At 42.4% G+C, this 21,257-nt stretch overlaps 1 protein-coding gene across 1 annotated transcript in view; it reads right to left on the bottom strand.

Annotated features, from left to right (window-relative positions):
• The window catches only part of shank2b (SH3 and multiple ankyrin repeat domains 2b), an 834,833-nt gene that overhangs the window by 672,909 nt on the left and 140,667 nt on the right, over positions 1 to 21,257 (bottom strand). The gene's annotated exons all lie outside the window — the stretch shown is intronic.

A 21,257-nucleotide genomic window follows, 5' to 3' on the forward strand; every position in this document is an offset into this window, starting at 1 on the left:
AAGCAAAAATAAGATACAGACTGGCACTTGGCAAACAAAACCATTGAAGTTCAAAATGGAGAACAGTTTATGGTCTGGAGTTGTAGAGCTCAATGTTGAGTCCAGAAGGCTGTAAAGTGTGTAATCAGGAGATGAGGTGCTGTTCCTCCAACTTGCATTGACTTCACTGGAACAGTGTAGCAAGATAGAAATGTGAATATGAGAGCAAGATGGTGAATTGAAATGGCAAATAACCGGAACACCTCTGTTCATTCTGCAAGCATGATCCTGAGCTTCTGGTCACTTACAGCCTTCTGGGCTCAACATTGAATTCAACAACTTCAGACCATGAACTCTCCTCCATTTTGAATTTTTTTATATTTTATTTATTTTTTGCCAAGTGCCATACTGTATCTTGTTTTTGCTTTCAGACTGAGCTAACCTTTATTCTACTTTAACACTTACTGTGGACCTATACTTTATTTCTTTACTACGACAATTGCTACTCCCTTTGCCTTTTGTTCCAAGACATCTTTGTCATTTAATCTCCCCTGTCCTCTAACCTTTCCCTGACCTTCCCTTTTGTTGACCCTCCCTACTTTTTCAACAGCATAAAACCCATCACATTTCTACCTCCCTTCAGTTCCAAAGAAGAGTCATATTGGACTCAAAACATTAACTGTGTTTCTCGCACCAGAGTTGCTTCCAGACCTGCTGAGTTTTTTCCAGCACTTACTATTTTTATTTCAGATGTCCAGCATCTGCAGTATTTTGATTTTATATAACCAAAGAATGGTTTCTGAAAGATAGATTGTCTTGTTTGTCTAATTGAAATCTTTAATAGATCAAAATGTTGTTTGTGGTTGACATAAAATTGACCAATCGCAGAACAAATCAGAACTTTTCAACTATAAGATCCAGCCTCCCTGTCAAATTGACAAAGGAACTGCCTTAATCTGCATTGTGAGAGTTGAGGTTCAGCGGATGTCTGTTCCATTTCACTCCTTCTCAATGGTTAACCAACTGATAATGTAGGAAACTGAAATAAATTGGCGATTGGAATTTTTGCGAGTTCCCTGTCCCTTTACTTGTTGAACCCAAGAACCAATCCAATCTCTGACCAACAGGCTCATCCATTCTCTTCTTCAAGTTGCACATAAACTGAGTTGGACAGTCCAGGGTATTGGGTGAATTACATCATTAGCAGTACAAACTTAAAGAAAGCACCACACAATCTGTATTTGGAATCCATTCATCATGTGACATATTTTAATATGGGACAAGCGAAGACCTGTTACCTGGCAAAGAGTTACTGACCTGAAACGTTAATTCTGTTTCCCTCTTCACAGATGCTACCAGGCCTGCTGAGTGTTTCCAGCATTTTATGGAAGTTACGTTATTTTTCCAAAACATTATTATTGTTGCAAGCAATCAAATTAAAAACTATGAAGCGTGAATATAAGAGAAGTAGATTGCCAGAGTGTATTGTTACAGTCAGGTGAGGAGGGGCTGAATGGTCCCCCTCTACTCCCTTTCCTCAACTGACTGCAATAGGCTTTTTTTTTAACAAAAGGATATAGTTGCCAATTCTGTGAGAGTTTAACCGTTAATGTGCTGTGATCATAAAAGAACCAATCAGACAGGTTTTCTTGAGTTTAACAAAGAAAGAGGTTAGCTTTATTTTACTTAAACCAATTTAAGTAAAATAATATGTTCCCACTTTCACACGCACACACTCAAAGTTCACACACACACACCAAAGGATTACAGATTGGGGAAGGATAGATTTGTCAATTTAGAGTCCAGAAAAATAAAAGGGTATACAATCTACAATTTGGTGACTCAGCTGGCCTCAGGCAGAATTTGATGGTCTTGTAACTTTCCTTTGGTGGTCCCAATGCTTCTGATTTCGAGATGTAGATGGCTGATTTAGCTGTTCTCCTGGAGATGGCAATGCTGAGTTGGCTTGTTTTAAGAAGTCTCTGCCTGAAGCAGGGGCATCCCTGAATGGTCATGGTCAGCAAACAGGGTTCGAAGCTTGCAAGGTGGGTTGGAGAGCGAGGGAGGAAGGAGGGACCCCACTTGGGTCTTCTCATGTCAGCATCTCAGCTGTGTCTCTTACTGCAGAGAAAGCAGCATGAACACACAAAGGGTGGGCCTTGATATGACTGTCACCCAGTGATTCAAACATGATTGTGATTGGTGTGTTTCGCCTTGGAGCTTAATGAGTTCAGGTCTAAAAGTCCTTTCCCTCAGCCAGTGTCCCAGTATTCAAGTGATTGGTTTTAGCATATCCCATTGTAGCTTGATGAGTTCATATGTGGGAACACCCTGCTGAAAATCATAGGTGAGTACCTTGATACCTTGCTAATGGGGACAGGATATGTGGCTCACTCATATTCTTTAGAGGCTTTTGTCCTTGATGGGTCTTTGCAGATGAAGTGTCTCCATCTCAATGGATTGGAATGTGGAATGTTCTATGATGCAAATTGGGTAGCCATCTTTGCTGCGATCTCAAGTCAAACTTTTAGGATTGAATATTTCCTGCTCCCGGCGGGTATGTTTCTCATTGGGAGGAGTGGGGCACAGAAAATGGGCTCATCCCTCCCCCAAGCTCATCCCTCCCCCAAGCTCATCCCCATAATACAGGGTTAAGTGGGCCCCAAAACCAGCTGCCATATTTAAATAAATAACTAAGGGTCAATTAGGCTTGTTATCAAGCCAATTGACCCTGTTAATACCTGGCTTATGCTATAAAACTTTTGGCATAGGCAGCAAGGTGGGAGTGGAAAGATTGCTTTTTAAACTGTTTAAAAGGTGGTCGCTCTTTGGGGGCTATCCTGGGCTGATCACAGGGTGCCCCCCCCACTTAAGTCGAACACTCCCTTACTTCCTACTTGCTCTTTCCCTTAAACCACACCCCCCCCACCCCAGGCCATAAGATCATAAAATGTAGGAGCAGAAGTAGGCCATTTGGCCCATCGAGTCTGCTCCGCCATTCAATGAGATTGTGGCTGATCCGATAATCCTCAATTCCATTTTCTTGCCTTTTCCCCATAACCCTTGAATCCCTTACTGGTTAAAAATCTGTCCACCTCAGCCTTGAATATAGTTAACAACCCAACATCTACAGCCATCTGTGGTAAAGAATTCCACAGATTCACTACCTTCAGAGAAGAAATTCTCCCACATCTCTGATTAAATGGGCGACCCCTTACTCTGTGATTATGCCCTCTGGTCCTAGACTCTCACACAAGGGGAAACAACCTCTCAGCATCTACCCTGTCAAGCTCCCTAAGAATATGTTTCAATAAGGTCACCTCTCATTCTTCAAAACGCCAATGAGTACAGGCCCAACCTACTCAGCCTCTCCTCATAAGAAAATCCCTCCATACCTGGGATCAACCTCATGAACGTTCTCTGGACTGCCTCCAATGCCAACATATCTTTCCTTAGATAAGGGGATCAAAACTGTTCACAGTATTCTAGGTGTGATGTAACTAGTGCCTTGCATAGTTTTAGCAAGACTTCCCTATTTTCATACTCTATTCCCTTTGATATAAAGACCAATATTCCATTTCCCTTCCCTATTACCTGCTGAACTTGTGTTAGCTTTTTGGCATTCATGCACAAGGATGACCAAATCCCTCTGTGCTGCAGCTTTCTGCAGTCTTTCTCCATTTAAATAATATTCAGCTCCTCTATTCTTCCTCCCAAAGTGCATAACCTCACATTTTCCCACATGATATTCCATTTACCATGTTTTTGCCCACTCACTTAACTGTCTATATCCCTCTGTAGACTAAAAACAAAAAACTGCGGATGCTGGAAATCCAGAATAAAAACAGAATTACCTGGAAAAACTCAGCAGGTCTGGCAGCATCAGCGGAGTAGAAAAGAGTTGATGTTTTGAGTCCTCATGACCCTTCAGCAGAACTGGGTGAATCCAAGGAGAGGGGTGAAATATAAGCTGGTTTAAGGTGGGGTGGTGGGGGGTGTGGGGGGGGAGGTTGGGTGGGGGGAGAGAAGCGGAGTGGGGTGGTGTGGTTGTAGGGACAAGCAAGCAGTGATAGGAGCAGATAATCAAAAGATGTCACAGACAAAAGAACAAAAGAACACAGAGGTGTTGAGGTTGGTGATATTATCTAAACGAATGTGCTAATTAAGAACGGATGGTAGGGCACTCAAGGTATAGCTCTAGTGGGGGTGGGGGGGCATAAAAGATTTAAAAATAATGGAAATAGGTGGGAAAAGAAAAATCTATATAAATTATTGGAAAAAACAAAAGGAAGGGGGAAGAAACAGAAAGGGGTTGGGGATGGAGAAGGGACTTCAAGATCTAAAGTTGTTGAATTCAACATTCAGTCCGGAAGACTGTAAAGTGCCTAGTTGGAAGATGAGGTGCTGTTCCTCCAGTTTGCGTTGGGCTTCACTGGAACAATGCAGCAAGCCAAGGACAGACATGTGGGCAAGAGAGCAGGGTGGAGTGTTAAAATGGCAAGCGACAGGGACATTTGAGTCATTCTTGCAGACAGACCGCAGGTGTTCTGCAAGGCGGTTGCCCAATTTACATTTGGTCTCTCCAATGTAGAGGAGACCGCATTGGGAGTAACAAATGCAGTAGACTAAGTTGGGGGAAACGCAAGTGAAATGCTGCAAACGTAAACTGGGCGACCGCTTTGCAAAACACTTGCGGTCTGTCCACAAGAATGACCCAAACCTCCCTGTCGCTTGCCATTTTAACACTCCACCCCGCTCTCTTGCCCACATGTCTGTGCTTGGCTTGCTGCATTGTTCCAGTGAAGCCCAACGCAAACTGGAGGAATAGCACCTCATCTTCCGACTAGGCACTTTACAGCCTTCCGGACTGAATATTGAATTCAACAACTTTAGATCTTGAAATCCCTTCTCCATCCCCACCCCCTTTCTGTTTCTTTCCCATTCCTTTTGTTTTTTCCAATAATTTATGTAGATTTTTCTTTTCCCACCTATTGCCATTATTTTTAAATCTTTTATGCCCCCCCACCCCCACTAGAGCTATACCTTGAGTGCCCTACCATCCGTTCTTAATTAGCACATTCGTTTAGATAGTATCACCAACTTCAACACCTCTGTGTTCTTTTGTTCTTTTGTCTGTGACATCTTTTGATTATCTGCTCCTATCACTGCTTGCTTGTCCCTACAACCACACCACCCCGCTCCACTTCTCTCCCCCAACCCAACCCCCCCACCACTCCCCCCCCACTCCACCTTAAACCAACTTATATTTCACCCCTCTCCTTGGATTCTCCCAGTTCTGCTGAAGGATCATGAGGACTCGAAACGTCAACTCTTTTCTTCTCTGCCGATGCTGCCAGACCTGCTGAGTTTTTCCAGGTAATTCTGTTTTTGTCCCTCTGTAGACTCTTTGTGTCATCCTCACCACTTACATTCCCACCTATTTCTTTGTCATCCACAAACTTGCCAATAGTACATTCACTTCCCTCACCTAAGGCATTAATATATATTGGAAATAATTGTGGCCCCAGCACTGATTCCTGTGGCACTCCACTAGTTACAGGCTGCCATCCTGAAAATGCCCCCCTTATCTCAACTCTCTGTCTTCTATTAGTTAGCCAATCCTCTATTCATGCTAATGTACTACTCCCATTATGGGCTCTTATTAAGTAGTTTTATGTGCGGTACCTTATCAATCACCTTTTGGAAATCCAAATATATTACATCTCCTGGTTCCCCTTTATCTATCCTACTTGTTACCTCCTCAAAGAATCCTAATAAATTTGTCAGGTATGATTTCCCCTTCAAGAAGCCATGTTGACCCTGCTTAATTATATTATGCATTTCTAAATGCTCTGCTATTACGCCCTTTATAACAGACTCTAACATTTTCCCAATGACAGATGTTAAGCTAACTGGCCTATATTTCCCTGTTTTTTGTCTCCCTCCCTTTTTGAATTAGGGCATTACATTGACAGGTTTCCAATCTTCTGGGACTTTTCCAGAATCTAAGGGCAGAGCTTTACGGCCCCATTTCGGCGGGGATGGGGTCATAAAATGCAGTGAGACATTCTAATCCTCAATGGCTTTGGCAGGAATGTAAAATTTTGCCTCAAGGATTCTTGGAAGATTACTACCAGTGCATCCACTATCTGTGTAGCTACTTCCTTTAATATACTAGGATGCAACCCATTAGGTCCGGGGGACCTATTGGCCTTTAGTCCCATTAGCCTCCCTAGTACTTCTTTTCTAGTGATAGTTATTGTATTTATTTCCTCTCCCCTTTTGTCCCTTGATTATTTAGTATTTTTGAAATGCTATTAGCGTCTTCTACCGTGAAGACTGGTGCAAAGTATTTATTCAACTCCTCTGCCATTTCCTGGTGCCCCATTATTATTTCCACAGTTCTCTAAGGGACCTATGTTCACTTTGGCCTCTCTCCTCCTTTTTATATGTTTAAAGAAGCTCTTACTGTTCGTTTTTATATTACTTGCTAGTTTACCCTCAAAGTTTATTTTCTCCCTCTTTATTATATTTTTGGTCATCTTTTGTTGGCTTTTAAAACTTTCCCAATCCTTTGGCTTACCACTAATTTTTGCCACATTGTATGTTTTTCTTTCAATTTGATACTATCCTTAACTTCTTTGGTTAATCTTAGTTGGTTTATCCCCTTCCTCGAATCCTTCTTCCTCATTGGGATATATCTTTGTTGTGAGTCAGGAACTATTTTCTTAAACATATGCCATTATTCATGAACCATCTTTTCTGATAACTCCTTTCCCAGTCCACTCCAGCCAACTCTGCCCTCATTTCTTTGTAATTACCCTTATTTAAGTTTAACACAGTTGTTTCCAACCCAAGTTTCTCACTCTCAAACTGACTGCTAAATTCAAACATGATATGGTCACTGTTTCCCAGGTGCTCTTTTACTCTGAGATCATTTATTAAAACTGCCTCATTAACATTACCAGATCCAAATTAGCCTGATCCCTGGTTGGATCCACAACATATTCTTCTAGGAAACTGTCCCAAATCCATTTTATGAATTTTTACCCGTGGCTATCTCTGCCAATTTGATTTTCCCAATCTGCATGAAGATTAAAGTCACCCATGATGAATGCACTGCCTTTTTTACATGTCCTCATTATCTCCTGATTTGTTCTCTGTCCCACAGTATCAGCTACTGTAAGGGGACCTGTGGAATACTCCCACTAGTGCCTTGTTCCATTTGTTATTTCTTACCTCTACATCTTCCGATCCAAGAATAATTTCTTGCTATTGTACTTATTCCATCTCGAACTAACAAAGCTACCCCATCACCCTTTCCTTCCGACTTGTCCTTTCGAAAAGTCACATACCCCTGAATATTTAATTCCCACTTTAATCTCCTTGTAACAATGTCTCCGTAATGGTTATAAGATCATACCCATTACCCTCAATCAACCTACTCAAACCCTCTAGCCCAAGACCCCAACCTTACCTGCTCCGGGGATCCATAGGTCTTGGTCTTCTTCTTTTCCTGCAGTCCAGGCTGCTGCTAATGATGACTTCCTGGCGCTGCTGAGACTGATGGAGCAGCCAACTAATTGGATAGGCCGACAGCTCCAGAGGGCAGGACCTCCGCCCCAAGTCCCACTTGGCCCTCATTAGTCTGCCTTCAGCACTTCAAGGCTGCGGGATGGGTTGGCACGGATCATGCCGGCTCCACACGGCTTCTGGGGTGGGTGTGCCAACTGTACCCTCAGCCCTCCCCCACCCCCCACTCCCCACCCCACCCGCACCCCCCACCCCGTATAATTCCACCCTCAGTTTGTGTTTTAAAAAATCTCTGTTTTTTAAAAGTTCAGTACAGTTTTTCAGCTGTTGGATTAAAAATCATTGTTTGACATAATGCACGTTTTCATGATAGTGTGATATCTTTTCAAAACTCTGTCCCTGAATTTCCTTTGGACTTTCTGATGGTGCGCTGTCAGTGCCGCGGAATCCCACATTTACACACATCAGCAGGGTTTTCGCTGCAGTTCCAGCAAAGTTACAGCGGTGCAGTGGCAGAAAGCCTATGGAAATTGAAGGCGTGAAACTCACTGAGAAATTTCGTCAAGGTACAGCTACAACTTTCAAAAGACTTAAACTTCACTAATCCAGACCAACACATGACCAATCTGATACAGTGGGGCTTGACGGAGGAAAACATCACACGTCTGTCCAAAGCTACAAAGCACAAAATACTGAGAAAAATGGTTGATTATTCAGTGTTCCATACGCCATGTCTCTGCAATGATTAGTGGTACCAGTGTCTACCTCTAGCCTGTGTCCCTGCTGATTAGGGCCTCTTGCAGGGAGATTGAATATTTCACAGAGTTGTCATCAGCTCACAACATGGTTTGAAGTATCTTTCAGGAAGCTGGAACTCAACTTGTATTTACTAGTCATCTTGAAACCAAGCTGGAGAAAATGATAGGCTACAAACGGATTTACAACTGGAAAAAAATGCTAAGCGATTCATATACCATCAATCTGTTGACATAATTACTCCTTCAAGGGAAGCTCCAGGATAGATATTGCTGTAGCTACTCTGTAAGCTAGAAATTTTTAAGATAGTGCAGAGTATAAAATGTATTAAAATGATCATCCAATAATGTGAGAACAGTAACTTATAGCTAGCTATAAGGGGTCACTCTCCCACTGTGTATTAAGGATAGGATGCCTTGCTCATGGCCAGTGGGTATTGGAAATGTTGCCACAGTGGCCTCAAGATTGTCCAATGGTGGGAAAATTATGTGCTGCATTTGAAAACAGGTCATACGCATAATGATTGCCCATCTATCTCAATGCACAAATTATGTAAACAGACTTTTGGTCAACTGATCACAGTTTGTGGAGTTTGACACTGGAAAGTAGAGAATGGCTTCTATCGGTTGTTCTCCAATGCCCCATGAGTATTGAGGCAGGGCTGGTCCAATTAGCTTTTATGCCCCTATGAAATTGTGTTCTTGGCTAATTCAAAGTATCTCACTTAGTTGCCTGGCAACACCTATTTATATAAGCCTTCAGAATTTAGGCTCTATGATATCAGGTAATTACCCTTTGATAGAGTTAAACAAGAAAAGAAGCTCCCTTCCACTTTGGAACTCCCTACCCGACATTATTTACTTCCCTCTCCTTTGTAGGATTTATCTCCTCGACCATGCTTTTGATTGTTTTTTCTCTAGCTCTCCCTGAGTGTCTGTTATTTCCCCCTCTGCAAATCACCTTGGACTTTTACAGTAGAGAGGAGAGTAACAGGCTTCAGGAGGACATAGACAGGAAGTGCAGGAATAGAGACACCTGCCAATGTACATAAACAGATCCTTGAAGGTGGCAGGATAAATTGAGAAGGATGTGAAAAAAGCAAACAGGACCCTTGGCTTTATAAAGAGAGGCATGGAGCACAAAATCAAAGTTATGCTAACCTTTTACAAATCACTGGTTAGGCTCTGTCTGGAGTATTGCATTCAATTCTGGGCACCATACTTTAGGAAAGATATCAAGGCTTAGAGAGGGCACAGAAGTGATGTCCTAGAATGGTGCAGGGATGCAGAACTTCAGTTACATGTAAAGACAAGGAAAACTAGGGTTTTTCTCCTTAAGGGCAGATAAGGCTAAAGGGATGTTGAATGGAGACGTTCAAAATCATGAAGGACTTTGATAGAGAAAATTAGGAGAAACATTCCAGTGGTAGAAGGATTGGTAATCAGAGTACACACACTTAAGATAATCGGAGGAGAGATGAGGAGGAATATCTTCACACAATGAGTTGTTGTGATTTGGAATATGTTACCTGAAAGGGTGTTGGAAGTAGGTTCAATAAAAAAACACTTTCAAAAGGGAATCGAATAAATATTGAAGGAAACAAACTTGCAGGCCTATGAGGAAAGGGCATTAGTGGGACTAATTGGATAGCTCTCTCAAGGAACTAACACAGGCAGGATGGGCCAAATGGCCTCCTTCTGTGCTGCATCATTCTATGATGCTGTGATTGCAGACACTACATGAATGAGATTGCTGTGATAAAATAAAAGACTGCACCAGTCCCCTCACCTGAAATGACTCATAAGATTCCCATCATACAGCACACATCATTCCTTTCTCCCTCGGATTCCCACTCCTTGATTGGGTTCACCACCTTATTGACTGAGTTTGCTGTTGCTTCAATGGTTTCCCCAGTTAGGTCCAAAGCCTATTTGCTTATGAAACTCTTATTCTATTCTCAGGCAGAGAGCCTGATTGATCACAGTTAATTTGTTGACCTTGAATCAGGAAGCAAAATAAAACCTGAATGTCAAAGGGACTTGTTTTTTAAATAACAAAGAACCAATTCTGAATGACAGTAAAGGCTGAGGTTTGAACAGATGTCTTTTGAATGGGTGTCAGGTTCTCCATCACCAGATTCACTGAAACATAAATAATTGTTGATTGTTGTTTTACTTTATTTGGTGTCATGATATCAACTGTGGTTCAGTGAGTAATACACTCAGTCAGAAGGTTATGGGTTCAAGTCACACTTCAGAGATACACAAAAATCTATGTTGATAGTCACAGTGCAGTACTGAGGTGCTGTCTTTCAGATGAGGTGTTAAAAAGACCTCCTTGCCCTCTCAGCAGACATAAAAGAAGAGTAGGGGAGTTGTCTCCAGTGTCCTGGCCAATATTCATCCCAATCAACATCACAAAAAACAGATTATCTGGTCATTATCACATTGCTGTTTGTGGGAGCTTGCTGTGCTGAAATTTGCTGGAACGTTCCCTACATTACAACAGTGGCTACACTTCAAAAGCACTATGGGATGTCCTGAGGTTGTGAAAGGTGCTATATAAATGCAAGACTTTCATCAAGTCTTTTAGAGTACCTTGAGTTAAATGTTAACATTTATACAAGATATCCAAAATGAATGGGGGTAATCGTCACAGAGCACACTCCATGCAGTAATCTTCTCAAAGAGTGTGGGTCAGAGAAAGATGGGAGGGAAGGAAAAGAGTGTGTTGAGTTAATGTTGGAAAAAAGACCTGTTGCGAGTTTTGTGCACCCCCTCAGCACTGTACTGGATGTACAGCCTGGATTATGTGTTCAAGGCTCAAGGCTAGGGTTTGTAGAATGCTTGCATCAGTTATGTGAGCAACCAAGGTTCAAGGCCCACTCAGAGTCTTGAGCATATAATCAAAGCTGACAGTCCTAGTGCAGTATAGATGGAGTGCTGCCCTGCTGGATATGGCATCTTTCAGATGAGATGTTAAAAGGCGGCCCAGTTAGCCCTTAGTGATACCTCTTCCTCCACCACCACCCCCCAATCCCTGAACTGAAAAGAAAATGGCAAGGATAGCTTATATGAGCAATTAGGGTTCTATTTTGTGGGAGTTGATTACAGGCTGCTCTATATCCACTTGCACAACAGTGTAACTCGGGGATATAATAATTATAATCCACCCTCACCCCGCAAATCCTGTGAGCTGAACAGGACAGTCCTGTCTGTTGCTTGCGCACATTTTCAATCTCTCCAGTATTGCACTATGTTAGCACCAGGCGAGTTGATGATGGATCTGACTCATTAATCTGGTAGCTGTTACTGTTAGGTGAACATACAAAATACCAATTTTAACCAGATTCAATAAGTACAACTTACCTTTGTGTTGTTTTAGTTTATTTGTTTGTAACCAAAAAAAAATTACCTTTGTGTTATGGTGCAAAGCATTCTTTCCTATATAAGCGGAATCGGAGGTTTCAAAACAGTGCAAGGGGGAGTGAGGTGAGAGCAAACCTACAGAATTTAAAAGAGCCTGAGAGGGAGTGAGACTGAGGGCAGACCCAGAGGCTTCAAAAGAGCATGACAGGGGATGAGACTGAGAGCGAACACAGTGGTGGTGGGATTCAGACTGTAGACTGTCTGTATTCAGAGAAAATCAAAGTGTTACATATCGCGAACCAGGTAAGTGATTGGTTGGTTAGTATTTTGCTCGTTTTGCTCATTTATCTTTTCAGAACTGGTACAATTTATTGATTGCTGTAAGGTTTTATTAGTGGTAAGTTCTTGCAGTAGCAATAGTAAAGCTTATTAGGAGCAGTAGGGTTATTAAATAAAATTAATTAAAAAGTAATAAATTAATTAACACTAAATAAAGATGGCAGGGCAGGTGGTGTGTTGTGACTGCAGAGTGCCGAAGTTCCTGGATGCTAGTGTGATCCAGGGCAAACACATTTGTAGTCAGTGTCAGTGCTCTGAGGAGCTTCAGCTCAGAGTCATCGAGCTGGAGGCCAGTCTGCAGACACTGTAATGCATCAGGGGTGGGGACAGTTACCTGAACACTTTGTTCCAGGAGGCAGTCACACTCCTTAGGCTAGGCAGATCTTTAGAGTTAGTCACTGGTCAGAGACAGGAGGGTATGACAGTAAGTCAGGCAGGTAAGCGGTCGACGGTAATAGAGAAGCCTCAGACCCTGGCTTTGACCAACAGGTATGAGGTGCTTGGTACCTGTGTGGATGAGGAGAAGGATTGCAAGGTGAATGAGTGGACTGGCCATGTTGAAGGGTGTCATTCAAGTGGGGGGGGGGAGGGTAAAGGAATGTGGTAGTGATAGGGGACAGTATAATCAGGGGGATAATCTGCAGCCGCGACCAGGACCTCTGAAGGCTATGTTGTCTGCCTGGTGTCAGGGTTAAGGGCATTTCCTTGTGGCTGGAGAGGAACCTGGAGTGGGAGGGAGAGGATCCAGTTGTCATAGTCCATGTGGGAACCAACAACGTAGGTAGAACAAGGAATGATGTTCTGCCAAGAGAACGTGAGGAATTAGGGGCCAAATTAAAGCACAGAACATCAAAGGTAATTATTTCTGGATTGTTACCTGAGCCATGTGCCAATTGGCATAAGGTTAAATAGATTAAAGAATTAAACGCGTGTCTCAAAGGTTGGTGTGGGAAGAAGGGATTTTGATTCATGGGGCACTGACATCAGTACTCAGGGAACCATGTGCCATTCCGTTGGGATGGGCTACACTTTAACTGGGCTGGGACCAGTGTCCTGGCCAATCGTGTAACTAAGGCTGTGGACAGGGCTTTAAACTAACAGAGGGGGGAAAGTTCGGGTGAAAGGAATTTAGAAATCCAAAGGTAAAGCTCACGGCATCAGAGCAGAATAGTAATGTGGGTAATGACAAACAGAATGGGACAGCGAATTTAACAGAAATTGTACATCAATGAATAAGGTTATTGCAGGGGATAGAAGTAAAAAAATGAAATTAAAAGTTCTTTATCTGAATGCACAATGTATCTGCTTTCAGATAGATGAACTAGTGGCACAAATAGAGGTAAATGATTTAGATCTAATTGCCACTACAGAGACACGGTAATGAGGGATCAAGGTTGGGAAATAAATATTCTAGGATATACAATATTTCAGAAAGACAGACAAAATAGCAGAGGAAGACAGTTAGCTCTGATAGTAAAGGATGACATAAGGACTTTAGTGAGAAAAGATCTAGCCTCAGAAGGTCATGAAGTATAATCAGTATGGGTGGAAATTACAAATAGCAAGAGTCAGAAAACTCTGGTGTGAGTAGTTTATAGGCTCCTGAACAATAGTTATATCATTGGACAGAGCAGTAAACAGGAAATCACTGGAGCTTGTAACAAAGGCAATGTAATAATTGTGGGGGACTTTAATCTTCATATAGACTGGGACAATCAAATTGACAAGAGTATTCTAAAAGATGAGTTTGTGGAATGTTTCATGACAGTTGCATGGAGCAATGTGCTGTGGAAACGACGAAGGATGAAGTTATCTTAGATTTAGTATCATATAATGAAGAAGGATTAATTACTAATGGTGTACTAAAAGATCCACTGGGAAGTAGTGATCATAATGCAATTGAATTCCATATTAAATTTGAAAGTGACTTACTCCAATCACAAACAAGAATCTTAAAATTAAACAAAGCCAATTACTTAGATATGAGGGAGAACTGGCTAAGATAAATTAGATAAAAAGACTAGAAGGTATGGCTGCAAATGGACAGTGGGTGACACTTAAAGAAACAATCTAAAATGTCCAACAAAAATACATTCCATTGAAAAACAAAAACTTAGCAAGAAAGGCCCATCTGTGACTTACTCAGGAAGTTAGAGATAGAATTAGATTAAAAGAAGAGGCTTACAATATTTTTTTAAAAAACAGTAACAATCTGAGGGCTGTTGGGCATAAATGGTACATTTTCAAGTTGGCAGGTAGTGAATAGTGAAGTACCACAAGGGTGGGGCCTCAGCTATTTACAATCTATATTAATCACTTAAATGAAGAGATAGAGAGTAATGCGTCTAAGTTTGCTAATGATACCAAACTAGATGGATAGGTAAGTTGTGGGGAGGACACAGAGAGGCTGCAAAGAGATATAGATGGGTTAAGTGAGTGGGCAACAAGTTGGCAGATGAATTACAATGTAGGAAAGTGTGAAGTTATTCACTTTGGGTGAAAGAATAGAGAAGCTGAATATTTTCTAAAAGGTGAGAACCCTGTAAGTGTTAATGATCAAAGAGACTTGGGTGTGCTTGTACAAGGAACACAGAAGGTTAGCATGCAGGTGCAGCAAGCAATTAGGAAGGCAAATGCCATGATACCTTTATTGCAAGGGGATTGAAGTACAGGAATAAAGAAGTCTTGCAACCGTGAGACCACATCTGGAATACTGTGTGCAGTTTTGGTCTCCTTAATTAAGAAAAGATATGCTTGCATTGAAGTACAGCAAAGGTTCACTAAATTGGTCCCTGGGATGAGGGGGTTGTCCTATATTGAGAGGCTGAACAAATTGGGTCTATTTTCTCTGAAGTTTAGAAAAATGGGAGGCAATCTCATTGAAAGGTGCAAGATTCTGAAGGGGCTTGATAGGGCAGATGCTAAGAGATTGCTTCCACTGGTCAGGGAATCTAAAATGCAAAGGCACAGTCTCAGGATAAGGGGCTGATCATTTAGGACTGAGATGTGGATGAATTACTTCACGCAAAGGGCTGCGAATCTTTGAATTTAGTGGGGTTGTGGATGTTCCATTGTTGATGATATTTAAGGCCGGGATAGATAGATTTCTGTTCTCTCAGGGAATCAAAGGATATCTCAGGGAATCAAAGGATAGGGAGAAAGTGGGGGAAAGAGCCAGAAAGTGGAGTTGAAGCCCAAGATCGGCCATGATTGTATTGAATGGTGAAGCAGGTTCGATGGGCTGTATGACCCATTTCTGCTCCTACTTCTTGTGCTCTTCTTTTATTTTCTTTTTTTTTCACTCTCAGGATGTGGGTGCCACAGGCAAAGCTGGCATTTATTGCCCACCCCTAACTGCCCTTGTGAAGATGATCCTTCTTCCTGCACTACTGCAGCCCATGTGGTGAAGGGACATCCACAAAGTCCAAAAGAGTTTCTAATCTAAATTGACTTAAACAGGAGACCTTATAAATTTCCTCCAGTATTTTTAACCTCTTTGTCTCCATGAAGACCCTCATAGTTTCCATTTGGCAAAGCTAACTGCCCCCTGCTATTTCCAAAGGCTGCTCTTTTGTATCCCTGTGCCTCTCTTTTTAACTCTCCTTCATATACAGGGATCAAAGGATTTTCCAGCACAATGGACATGAGGTGTCTATAGGGAAATGTAAATGTATTGCTTATTGTTTAGTTTCTATTTAGCATATCAACCACTTTTTCTTAGAATTATAGAATCCATAGGAGGTCTTATGGATAGGATCCGTTCCTCTAAACCAAGTTCAAGTCCTACCCCATGACTTGATGGCCAAGGAAGGTGTGTTCATAACCGGGTCAAACAGGTTGATTATCTACTTGGAAATCCTTCCAACATATGCCAATGGCAGGTGGTATGAGTGAGAGTGTTTCCTGGTCAGACATGTGATAGACAAAGAAATTGTAGCATACCATCACTATCCATAGTTCCACGCTGTAACATGCATGTAAAAGTGCATGTTGCCACAGCAACATGGACTCCTTGGGGGAGTGGGGGTGTTGGGGGTGCTGCAAAGGGTTTGACCCCTGTTCCAGCTGGGGTGGATTTGGGACTTGCTTCCTTGCCCTACTTGTGGTGGACAATGCAACACCATGGGTCAGACCTGCTTTGGGAAGAGAACAGGAGAAAATAGAATCTAGAGAACAGAAGAAGGCCATTCAGTTCTTCATGCTGTGCCTTTGAAAGAGCAATCGAAATCATCTCATTCCCCTGCCCTTGTTCTTTCCCCCACCCCATACCCCTGTATTATTTTTTCTTTTCAAGTATCTCTCCAATTCCTTTTTTAAAGTTGTTCTAGAATTTGCTTCCACCAAACTTTCAGGCAGTGCATTCCAGATCATGTCAACTCACTGCGTAAAAATTCTCATCTCTCCTTTGCTTCTTGATCCAATTTGCCAATGAAAACTGCTTGTCCTTATTTACTCTATCAAAGACTTCATAATTTTCAACACCTCTATTAAATCTCCCCTTAACTCTCTCTGCTCTGTGGAGAACAAGCAGGCCTTTCTGTCTAGGTGACTTTCTTTAAAAAGAAGTGGTACGGTTACACTCTGCTTAAAAAGAAATACTGACAGTGGACTTTATTATCAAATCCCTTCTGAGGAAATAAATTATTAAAAATCCTGAAGTGTGACACACCTGAACAGTTAGATCTAAGGCCCCTCACCTCACTCATGGAACCAAAATGTCAATAATATAATCAAATGAGAGAGCTGATTCCCCTTCACAGAGGAAACCTGATCACATTATCACTGACAGCATACATATCCATGCTACTTGGGAAATCTTCTGATTTTGCAGGGTAGGTCACCTAAATGCTTTGCCCATGGTTACTAAACAGATACAGCCTTCCACTGAAGCACTGGAAGGGGAAACACATGGAATCAGGAACAGCTGCCCTTAAAGGGCTGCTGCTCAAAACTTAAAGGGATAAAGTTACATAAAGGTAGATGGGTACTTTGGTGGGAAAATTTCAGAACTTCTTTTTAAAGGTATGAAATTGGAGGCAGTAGGTTTTGAACATTACAAAGGTTATAGTTGGGAAGAGGGAGAAAAACTGGCGAGTGAAACTCAAAAGACAGACAGCACAATGTGAAGGCTCAAAATGAAGCATTTGAGAACACGCTGAGCTAAACCCTTGTTTACGGGATGGCAAATTGGACTTTCTTCCATGTGAGGGAGGCAGAAGGAGGCTTGCTCTGATTAGCACTTCAGGAGGACAACAGTGCACATTGGCAGACAGAAGATAGATGAGCTGAAATCTATCTACAGCACTGTAATACCTGGCAGTAGATGTGGGAGAAGGCAGGGCAATGTTAACCAACAGTGCCCCATACCAGGTATATGGCACCTGCAGTGGACTGCAGACTGCCAATCCATGTTGTGTTCACTGCTTGTCCAGGCCAAACCTTCATATAATCCACTGCATTGCATGCATAGCCATATCTAGCAGGGCACAGAATTAACATATGGTAACAATCAGTGGGCCTTTACTTTGAGAAATACACCAATGTAACACAGACAGTAGTTGAAAGAACAAAGATAAAAGGAATAAATAGACACAATAGAAGCTTAAAGAAGGTAGAGCGTTATGAGGACAGCCTTTGGTACCTCTAGACCTGACTATTCCAACACACTCCTGATCATCTCTCGCACTCTCCCCTCCATAAACTTGAGGTAATCCAGAACTCTACTGTATGTGTCCTTACGTGCAGCAAGTCCTGTACACCCACCATCTCTGTGCTCACTGACCTTCAATACTCCTGGTAAAGCACCACATCAATTTTAAAATTTGCATCCTTGGGTGGAATCATCCCTGATTTGTACTAAGTGCAGTAGTGGGCGGGAAAAAGGACGTTTTACCTGCTGGCCGCAATGGCGGCTTTTCATGTCGTATCATCCCAACCTTGCCTCATTAATAATGTGTTCCCAGGAAACACACTGTTTCGATGGCAGGTGGGCTCTCGTTTGCCCGCCACACCGTCACCTTGTTGCCTCCTCATTCATGCCGGGCGCATATTTAAAGTGCAGCCGTGCGCACACGTCTCAGTGTTTCCAATCCAGGACTACAACTTCAAAGACAACATGGCCCCGAAAGGCAAGAAACCTGCAAGCCCCCCCCCCAATTCAGTGATATGTCCTGGGAATGCCATTTAGATGCCATGAAGGCCAACAGTGATGTCCTCTACCCCCACTCTGACCGCAGGAGGTCCAGAAATCTCACCACTCCGGCTTGGTGCACAGTGGCAGTGGTGATCAGTGCCAATGCTGCACAGAAGAGGTTGGCCATCCAATGCAGAAAGAGGATGAATGATCTCATTTGTGCCGCCAGGTTAAGGCAGCAATCTCATCACTCTAAACTCACACACTCAAGCCCATCACACATTCACTGGCATCTCACTCACTGCCAGCTCAAGGGACATCAACACTTATTCTCTCACACTCACCCTCACATCTCCACCTGGCCTCATCTCCTCCCGAGAATGCCTCCTCAGCCCTCACCATCTTGAGACCACTTGCACAGATCAACTTGTGCCCCCCAAACATACCCTGGCATAACCTCCTTCCAGCCTTTTCCCTTGTCTGAGGCCATTTCTTCCCTTTCCACAGGAAAGCCCTAGCCCTGCAGCTGTGGAAAATCCACCTCCACCTTATGGCTGATCTGGTAGGTAGGGACCTGCCCTAAAAGTGATGTGGTGCTGCCAGTGAAGCCTGGTGCTGTCGACTGCAAGTGCTGCCTGAAGCAAGGTAGGCAAACGAACCTCGAAGTCCTGAGTGAAGTGCAGCTCACCAGGTGCGCATCGCTTATGTACAGTTGTGAAACACATTGGAGTGCAATCATGCCAACCTGCTCGGACAATCCAGTGTGGGGGGGTTGATCCTGGCGAGCTGGGCTTATAATGATATGCAGATGTATTACAATGAAGTTCCTGATGTCCGATGGTGGGAAACACAGATCGCCATTGACGGGCAGAGTGGATGGCTGCAAACTGGTTTCATGATGCAGTGAAACCGATTTTTGGCCTTCTTGCCATATTTTCCCTCACGCTGCCAAACATGCCCCCTGCCAACGGGCACGAAAAATTCCACCCCTTGTTTACAAATCTTTCCATGGCCTCAACTCTCCCTATCTCTGTAACCTTTTCCAGCCCCACAACCCTCTTACTTATCTGTGCTCCTCTAACTCTGCATTCTTAAGCATCCCTGATTTTAATTATTTTACCATTGGCACCTTTAATGTCAAGGCCCTAAGCTCTGGAAGTCCCTCCTTAAACCTCTCGACTTCTCTACCTCTCTTTCCTCCTTTGGCACACTCCTTAAAACATTCTTCTTTGACCAAGTTTTTGGTCATCTGCCCCAATATCACACCACATGGCTCGTACCCAATTTTGTCCTATAACGGTTCTCTGAAGTGCTTTAGGACATTTTATTGTATTAAAGGTGCTATGTAAATACAAGCTATTGTTGTTTTTGAAAGCTGGGCGATTAATTTGTGGTTGGTCCTTGGAAGAGTCAGCACAGCTATGACGACTTGGATAGCTTGTTTCTCTGCTGCTCACTTCTGCGGTTGACTGGTTTTGCCTGAATTGAATAGGTTATGCAAGGAGCTCCAGGGAAAAGCCTTTTCATTGACATTATCATTTTTAGTTGCAAGTCACTATACTTCCAGTGAAAACTGAGCTATATAGTATTGTTTTTAATTGTTTCTCTAATTTTTAAGCATGTTATGTAAACATGGAAAATTACAGTAATACTTTTCGTCATGCTTAAAAAGGATTAAAATAAGAATGAGGCTAGGATTTTCACACATTGACTGTGAATGAGTGGTAAAAGATAAAGCCTGTGTGTGTTTGGTGCAAACAGATATAGCCACAAAGATTATAGGTTGTAGCGTTGCTTCATAACCTTCTCTTCACACTCTTTTGAATTCATTCATAAGACGTTCTTGGACCAAGTGATAATCAGAAGAAAACGTTAGGCAGAAGAAGATGAAACAAGCATGTGGCTTTGACACACAGGATTTCTGTTTAGCATATCTTTTCCAACAAGTAACACTGACACTTTTGGCACTAGCTGCCATGCTTTAACAGAAACATAAAGAAGCTGTACTTCGAGATCGTTACTTTGTCGCCTTTCATTTGGAACAAAATTAGGGGAAATTGGCAGAAGAGTAAAATTAACAGAGTGCTGCACATGTCATGTCCCAAAGACTTAAAATTAAAGAGAATTGCCCTCTGCGTATGGAACAAAAGCTACTTTAATTGCGACATGGAGCTAATTTGTTTTTATAATCTGGAAGGGTATTTAACCGCAGCAAGAATGCTAAAGCTAGCAAAAGCATATGTGAGCAAGCAGGCTCTGCCTAATTAAATCCAGCCACCCACAGATATACTGAAATAGTACTCTGCCTACACAAAGCTGATGAAACATGGTGAGAAACTGCAAACAAAGGGCAGCCAATGTGCAGCTAGAACGTTTCACTGTTACATATATACCTGGGCAGAGCATTCTCCTGGTGAATATCTGAATGCAAGGTACTGCATGTCAACTGAAACCATACCTTCAGAACTATATGCTCTCAGCAGTATTAAGCTTCACTTACAACTGCTCGGGATTCCAAGCAAACTAATGTACAGCTGAATTCTGAAACACACTCTATCAAGTTATTAGTTATTTTAAAGCTGCACCCCACAGAATCAATACTTTTACAGAGCTGCATAGGGATTAAAATGATCCATTTTGAATGTTGTGCATGGGTCAATTTAATAATTTCTGCAAAGCGTGGGGATCATAAGATCGCAAGAAATAGGAACAGGATGAGGCCATTCATCCCCTCAAGCCCGCTCTGCCTCTCAATAAGATCATGTTTGATTTCATTGTGACCATACATTGTGAAGTCACTTTCCTGCCTGGTTATGTGAAATAGTTGATCAGATAATTAAAGGCCCACCAGTAAACATCAAAAACAGGTAACAAAAAAAAAAATGAATATACCTCTAAGGCATGGGTGGGACGAGTAAAGGAAAAAGACCAGTCTCCTTGAGTTCTTTGAGGAGATTGCCAATAGGACAGTGCCTCTTCTCCTCTTACAGCTTATTTAGAGTTTCAGAACATTCTAATGAAATTCCACACAAAGAATTCTGATCAAACTGAAAGTCAGTAAGATCAATGTCAGTGTATGGAAGTGGCTAAGAAAATAGTGAGATTGCGGGAGGTCTTGAGTCCTGCTGCATGTTCTCAACTCCTGCAGG

Source organism: Carcharodon carcharias, chromosome 10 (assembly GCF_017639515.1).
Source record: "Carcharodon carcharias isolate sCarCar2 chromosome 10, sCarCar2.pri, whole genome shotgun sequence".
In the NCBI taxonomy this organism is placed as follows: Eukaryota; Metazoa; Chordata; class Chondrichthyes; order Lamniformes; family Lamnidae; genus Carcharodon; species Carcharodon carcharias.